Source organism: Rhinolophus sinicus, linkage group LG02 (genome assembly GCF_036562045.2).
Source record: "Rhinolophus sinicus isolate RSC01 linkage group LG02, ASM3656204v1, whole genome shotgun sequence".
NCBI lineage: Eukaryota > Metazoa > Chordata > Mammalia > Chiroptera > Rhinolophidae > Rhinolophus > Rhinolophus sinicus.
The window spans coordinates 105,051,462-105,059,200 of NC_133752.1; positions in this window are offsets into that span (position 1 = coordinate 105,051,462).

Here is a 7,739-nt window from a genome sequence, read left to right on the forward strand (position 1 = left end):
TTTTTAGAGGAAAATGCAGCTGGTACTAAAAAAAAAGGAGGGAGAATACAATGGCAGGATTGCGTGCACTTTCTCCCCTGTATGTACGCTATGCCCTGGTCCTACTCTTGTGCTTATGTGGAAAATAATTCGAATCACACAAAAATGAAGACAGGATGATGACAATAAAAAGCTTTACTTAACAGTAGTAAATCTGAAAGGCCAGATGGCAAGCGTGAAGTTCAACTTTTTAGGCTCCGACCCTAAATAGTTTTCACTTCGTTTTAGGTTAGTGCATACAGACATATCCAGCAAAATCTTTCAAATGTATTTATTTCATAGAAACCGTTGAACATTAGTGCTAGCAGCACTGTAAAAAAAATCAAACAACTGAGTGTTGGTGGTGAACACACAATGTGATATATAGATAATGTATTACAGAATTATACTGTATACTTGAAAACAATGTAATTTTACTAACCGTTATCACCCCAATAAATCTTAATTACCAAAACCTGGTAAGGATAACACAAAAAAAGAAAGTTACAGACCAACAGCTCTGATGAATACAGATGCAATAACTAAATAAATAAATAATAACATACAACAAAAAACAAAAAATTAAAACTCAATTTCAAAGAATAGTCTTTTTCTAGTAGTCAAAATTCAGTACCACAAATGATGACAAAATTTTTTCATGAAGATTTACTTATTTGACAGCATTTGCTTCAAATTGCAAACACAGAAAATTTAGAAAGTCACTCAAGGGAACAAAGTTTCATGTTTGTTATCCACAGTTACTGCCTGTTTCAATCAAAGTTATTTTCCAAGAAGCTGTGAGGGTTCAGGCATGAAGAGATTTTCCTGGCTTCACAAAATTGTTACTTGAATCAGATAGGAATTTTTCAAAATCACTAATTTCTTTATAGTAAAATTGTTAGGCATAATGGAAGGTATTTCCTTATTTGGAATTCACATGCTCTCTGTTCTCAGAAAACAAACAAACAAACCAAAAACACTATAATTTATTATACAATATCATATACAGTGATATCAGTTTTCGAACTTCTCCGTTGACGAACATTTCAGTTTACAAACACCGTAAATTTTATGGATCTAAAATTTTATGCATCAGATAGTAAAATTCATGTTAAATTTGCAGTTTTAGGTGTTGATTTTAAAGGTCTGGAATGGATTAATCCATTTTGCATTACTTTCTATGGGGAAACTGCACCTTGGTTTTCAAACATTTCAGAACTCGAACGGTCTTCCGGAACAGATTATGTTCAAAAACAAAGGTACCACTGTACAAAGAAATCATTGAAATTAATATTTAAGAAAAATCAGAAATCAGAGATGGAAAACAAAAGATAGTTTACCTGGAATGTATAATAAAATTGTTTCTTCGGAGTACATTGAATCAGCTTCCTAGCCACCAAGAGAAAAAAGAAAACATAATTTATCAATTCGTTTTCATTTAAAAAAAAAATACAAGTTCTTCTGAAGAAACTTTCTTTTGATAATCTGCTTTATGGATCTTTCTCTCCCCTATGTGAAGCGAGATGGCTAACACATGGCAGGCGCCACATAGTCTGATAGTCACGGCAGACTAAAAAATGCAAGATGGAAATGTGTGGATGCACCTGGCATCAGGAAACATGAGGGGAAGAAAGAACAGTGAAATCATTGACAGTTTTATAGAGAGAAGTCATCCAGCAGTGGATCCTGCAGTCACAGTGTGTTCCATGGGCCTACATACAATGTTGTATAACAACATGGCTTCAAGGGATCTCCACCTGTGGGTATACCTTAGAGAACCCAGGTTAGGAATGGGCATTGTAGCCCTCAGGCCTTCTCAAACACCAGTTTTATCAACTGCACATTTGCTCTAACACATTGGAACCTGGGGTGAGTGCCACTCATGCTTCAGCTGTGGTCCCTCAGTCTAGAATACTGACGTCGCCACAGTGGTAAGTCCAATGAGAGCTACCTCATGTGGGCCAGTGTGGTAGAGATGGGAGAGAAGCAGTATTTTAAGCAACATCTTCTCGTTTCACCCAACATTTATTTATAACTCAGAAAATGAGGTATTGTGCTCTGGCAGCATTTCTTGGCAAAAATTACCTCCAAATAGGACCACATTTAGGGATAGGAAAATTAAAGGATTACTTCCCCAGATCCAAGGGTGGGAATTGTCATCAAACTTCCTGAGGGAGGAGCCGGCCATATAGAAAAGGAGTACCTCCACTCAGATCAGCTGTCATCAGAGAAGCCATCCTGACTTGGCAGTGGGACACTGATAAGGGCAAAAGGGCCTCTAAAGAAGCTTGTCTGTGAACAAGAAGAGACTGACAGACAGGACAGTGTCATGTAGAGCCATATTGGAGCTGAAGTAACGGGGAAAATCAGTAATTCTACTGAAAATCTACTTAGAATTTTGATATTTTCTTTACCATGGGATTTTATGCATTACTTTTTATTTTCAAATATGACATGAAAGTATCATTTGCCTTGATGTGGGAGTTTGGAGCATTCCTTAAATTTGGCACTTGAGGTACCTGCAACATGGTTGTCACTGGAAGGGCTTAACAGCTGAGGGAGAGATTTGTTTGTCTGCATCTTTGTTTTACATTTAACGAGAGACTCTTTAAAAGGCAGTAGAAATGATCCAGGTGAGAGGGAGAGGTTCATATATCAATATCAAAAAGGAATAATCAATGGAGCAAGATTCTTCCATAGGAAAGATGGCAGATAAGATGAGGAGGACAGAGAGTAGGGTGTGGGCCAGTGCGGATGGTTTGCAAACGTGATGGTTTCTGGGGTTTTTCTATAAAATGGAAAAGTGAGGTTGTGTGGGGAGTTATGCAGATGGAGACATGGAAAGGCATATGGATAGGGTGAAGAACTTTGAAAGATGCCACTTTGTGCTGAATCAGTGAGGGGACAACTTCTAGGAATGTGCTGGTGCATTGTACATATGTGAGCCTGGAAGATAACTCCACTACTTCTGCCAAAAATGGACACTGAGGCCAAAGTGGTTAAGCAATTGTTATGGACTGAATGTTTGTGTACCCAAAAAATCCATATGCTGACACCTAACCCCCAAGGTGATGGTATTCAGAGGTGAGGTCTTTGGGAGGTCATGAGGTCATGAGGGTGGAACCCTCATGATGGAATTAGTGCCTTTTTAAAAGAGACCCCTCACCCCTCACGCCATGTGAGGACACAGGAGAAGATGTTGTCTATGAACCAAGTAGCAGGCTCTCACCAGACACTGGTACACCTTGATCTTGGACTTCCAGTCTCCAGACTGAGAACATATGTGTGCTGTTCATAAGCCCCCTAGTCAGTGGTACTCTGTTAGAGCAGCTGGAGCTAGGACAGTAGTAATCAGCTTTTCTGGAAAAAGCGAACACTAGGTTGGGCAGTAACCAGAGCCCCTAAACTCTCAGGAAGACTCTTCCAGTGACTTCTGTGATGAACAGAATGTGTGGTGAGTCTCTTCCCATAACAGAATCCACTCAGAATCTGAACAAATTTAAACTGTGAACGTTCCAACTATTATTACTATCATATTGCTATGGCAATCCTTGGGCGACATTAGGAATAACTCATCTCCAAGAAGAACTTGGTCAAGCATTTCTGATTTGCTGAGCTTCATCTAAAAAATGAAGAATTAATAAATGAAATATACATAAAATATGGCTAGAGAAAACCTGAGTGCTGGTCTGTGTTCCACAGACACACACTTCCCTAGCTGACATTACTTTATCAAGCATTATGGTTGCTTATTCTGAGAGAAAAATTACCACCTGAAAGTATTATTTAAAAATCGAATTCACTTGACCAAGCAAAATGAAATAGATATGGTACATGATATTCCTGGTGCTTATTGTAATTACTAGCTTTCAGGCTCCTGATTACAAGTTTCTGAGTATAAAAGTACTCAGTACTTAATCAGCTCTGACTGCTTCACCATGTGCCCACACATTGCATCCTTATTACCACCAATTTGCAAGTATTTGTTTACTTTTGTTCCTAACTTTGACCAAATCCTGTGTAACTTAACTCTTCTCTTTTTTTAGTATATGAGGTGTGATCAAACAATATAGCAAATGTTTAAATAAAAAAAATTATTAGTAAAAGACACATTGCCATTAATCTCCCTCAAAATACTCCCCTTCGCTTCAAACACTTCTTGCCACTTTCTGAAGCAGTTCGGGTAGTCCTTTTCCATAAGTGTCTTTAGTTGCACTGTCACGGCTGCCTTGATGTCCTGAATCGATTCAAAACATTTACCTTTCATGGTCATTTTGACTTTGAGGAAGAGCTAGAAGTTGCACGGTGTCAGATCAGGTGAATAACATGGATGAGGATACACCATCATGTTTTTATTTGACAGAAATTGCCATACCAGAAGCGATGTGTGACTACAGAGAGCATTGTTGTGATGGAGGATGATTTACGGCACACTTTAGAACACACCTTCTCTCAACCGTAGCTCACACTCAACTGACTGCCCTGAAGAAGTTAAAACTTGTCATATACTATTACTAAGGTTTTATGTACCACTTCCTGTATTGAAGATCCCTGCCTGTCCAGTGGATGGCACTCAGCAGCAGCATTCTCCATCTTTAGTGATCTTAAGAGAAAGGCTCCATGTCACACATCACTTCTGATACGGCAATTTATGTCAAATAAAGACATTACAGTGTGTCCTCATCCACTTTATTCACTGGATCTGGCACTGTGTGACTTCTGGCTCTTCCCCAAAGTCAAAATGACCATGAAAGGTAAACATTTTAAATTGATTCAAAACATCGAGGCAGCCACAACAGCACAACTCAAGACACTCATGAAAGAGGATTGCCAGAACTGCTTCAGAAAGCGGCAAGAATGGTGGGATAAGTATGTTTGAAGCAAGAGGGAGTATTTTGAGGGGGATTAATGGCAATGTGTCTTTTACTGTAATAATTTTTTTTTATTTAAGCATTCACCGTAGTTTTTGATCACACCTCATATAAAGAACCCATATGAACCATTGCTATGGCAGAAATTCAGAGGAAAGAAATAAGAACTATTCTCAAAGGATTACTTCTAAGATATTCATATTTGGGAAAATAGCTCAATCTACTCATGCCATAGTTTCATGTGAAAAAAAAAAAAAACTTTTCCAAGATGTAATTTCAAAATACCATGCATTCATGAAATGTTTTAGAGAATTGAAGAAAAAAACTCTAAAAATATTTGGCAGGAAAATGGGAAGAAGATACTGGGTTTTGATACAGATATATAATTTTCTACCCTACTATTTCAAATGTAGTGTGTCTCAGAATGTTTTTTTAAAAAATCAAGTAAAAAATGATGCAAGGCTCAAACTCACCAAATCAGTCAGATCATTGGAAGGAGAAATGACCTCTAGCTCCCAAACATGATGTGTGAAATGCTGGTGAATGATGTGTAAGTGACAAGAAACATTCTAAAATGTGTGTAGTTTGGATGTGTTAGTAAAGAATATTCCATTAAATGTTTATTACTAAATGCCCTGCTGATAAATTAATTTTCCCTCATTCACTGAGAAATTGTGCAGCAATCAAGGTCCTTTGTTTCTTAATAACCATTGCATCAGCAATCTCTAGTTGTGTGTGTAACTACTGGAAAGTGCTCACCTGAACTCTAAAGCACTGTTTTTTTAGTACTCTGTCTCTCTTCTCTTCATTACCCTCTGGCAACCACTAAACTATTGTTGTTTTACCCATTTGATGAGTAAAAGTGAAGTATTAATTTCCAACTGAAGGAGACTGAGTATTAAGTGATAGATGCACTGGATAATTTAAAATCAGATTTTTCGGGAGAATAAAGGCACAATTGCACCCTTTGTGTTGTGTCCCTCCTGACCTCGTTCTTTACAGCTCAGTGCAAATTTTGCATCTAGACAGAAAACTGCTCCTTTTTTAAGAACAAAATTACTGATCAAAGCCCATGGAATAATAAAAAAAATGTCCTGGGGATATTCCACTTTATGGCAAAAGTCATTATCAAATTTTATACTCAACGATATTTTATCATAGTGCATTGTGTTTGGGTTGGCAGAGAGGCAAATATCATGGTGTCTTGTGCTTATTGAGAGCTGATCCTCTCCGTGATTTCAGTTTTGTTCATATCGTATATATAGCTTGTTTTTGTTTTTTTGTTTGTTTTTAAATTCAAGAAGAAGCAAACCAGTCAGAGAAAATACAACTTCGATTTAGTAGAGAAGTTGGGAGAGAAAAGGAGGAAATGGCCAAATTGACTCAGCTTCTTTTAATCAGGTCTTCCCACTGTGGCATAATTACTATCTGATTTGTAGTAACTGAAGATTTCATTACTGGCCATGTTCCTTACTGTTTTTTCATCGTTTGTTTTTTGTTTTGTTTTTTTAATCATAATGTTTTAAAGCCAAATTATTTTTCTTTATTTTTTCATCTAACGCATATAAGTATAAAACTAGAAAGATAGTATCACAATATGAATTTTTACAATAAATTATTTCTGTTCATAATTCTTATCTTACAAAACTGGACTGTACTAGATTATAAAGAAATAGTCAGGAATAAGTAAAATTATTAGTCAATTCTATTTCAAAAATGAAGGGAGATTCAATAACTGTTTCTCTCAAACTCATTTTTATATGTAACTTAAACATAATAAAGGATAAGAAGAGAAGAGGATGCAAAGCCATTAATAGCAAAAACGTCATTCTCAAAAAAAAAAAAAAAGAAAGAAAGAAAGAAAGAAAGAAAGAAAGAAAGAAAGAAAGAAAGAAAGAAAGAAAGAAAGAAAAAACCTGGATTCTTTTCGTTATTGGCTCGAAGGAAATAAGTCTGTGACCCAAGACATCTGGAGGTATCTCTGTCTGTGTAATCTGTCATCTATCTATATCTATGTATCTATGTATGTATGTATCTATCTATCATCTATCTATCTCTATTATCTACCTATCTATCATCTATCTATCCATCTACGTATCTATCATTCATCATCTGTCTCCGTCTCTACCTCCATCTCCGTCTCCATCTCTGTCTGTCCTTACAGCTTCAATGCACCACAGACAGCACCTAAATTGTTTCAGAATCTTTATTTGTGTAAAAATCTCACAGGTGATGAGAACAGATTCCATTTGCATAAATCTGTAAGGGAAATACAGTTTTTCCCATCTTTACAGGTGAGAAAACTGAGGAGTCATAGGAACCTGCACTAGGTCACTTAGCCATGAGGTGGCAACGTGAAATATAAGTTCTGATGCTGAGGCTGGGGTGTGCAGGCTTTCACATTCCATGAGCCTACTGTACAACAGCTTTGGGCTCATTGCCAGGTGTCAGCACTCTCATGGGAGACTGTAGCTGGCCGTCTCTGGTCTGGAAGATCTCCACTTGAGAGGGATTTTTGGATGAGTCAGGTGGGGATGGTAGCCTGAGAGAGATGTCTCAGGAAGATCACTGTGGGAAAGATAAAGGGTTTGGGGTGGGGGGGGCGGAGATTGAAAACTGTGGGTGATGAAAAGGTTTGGGGATTGAAATAGGCTTTAGTAGATACGTCATCAAAATGGCAGCATGAGGTGAGCCTCTGGAAATCTCCCCTGGAATTTACAATAAATTGAAAAACTATAACTCCACAAAGGACTCCCTGCACAGCAGACAGGCAAGACAAAGAATTCACTGAATACATGTAAAGGTGGGCAAATTGCACAAAAAGGGAAGGAGAGAAGGGGGAAGCTCTGA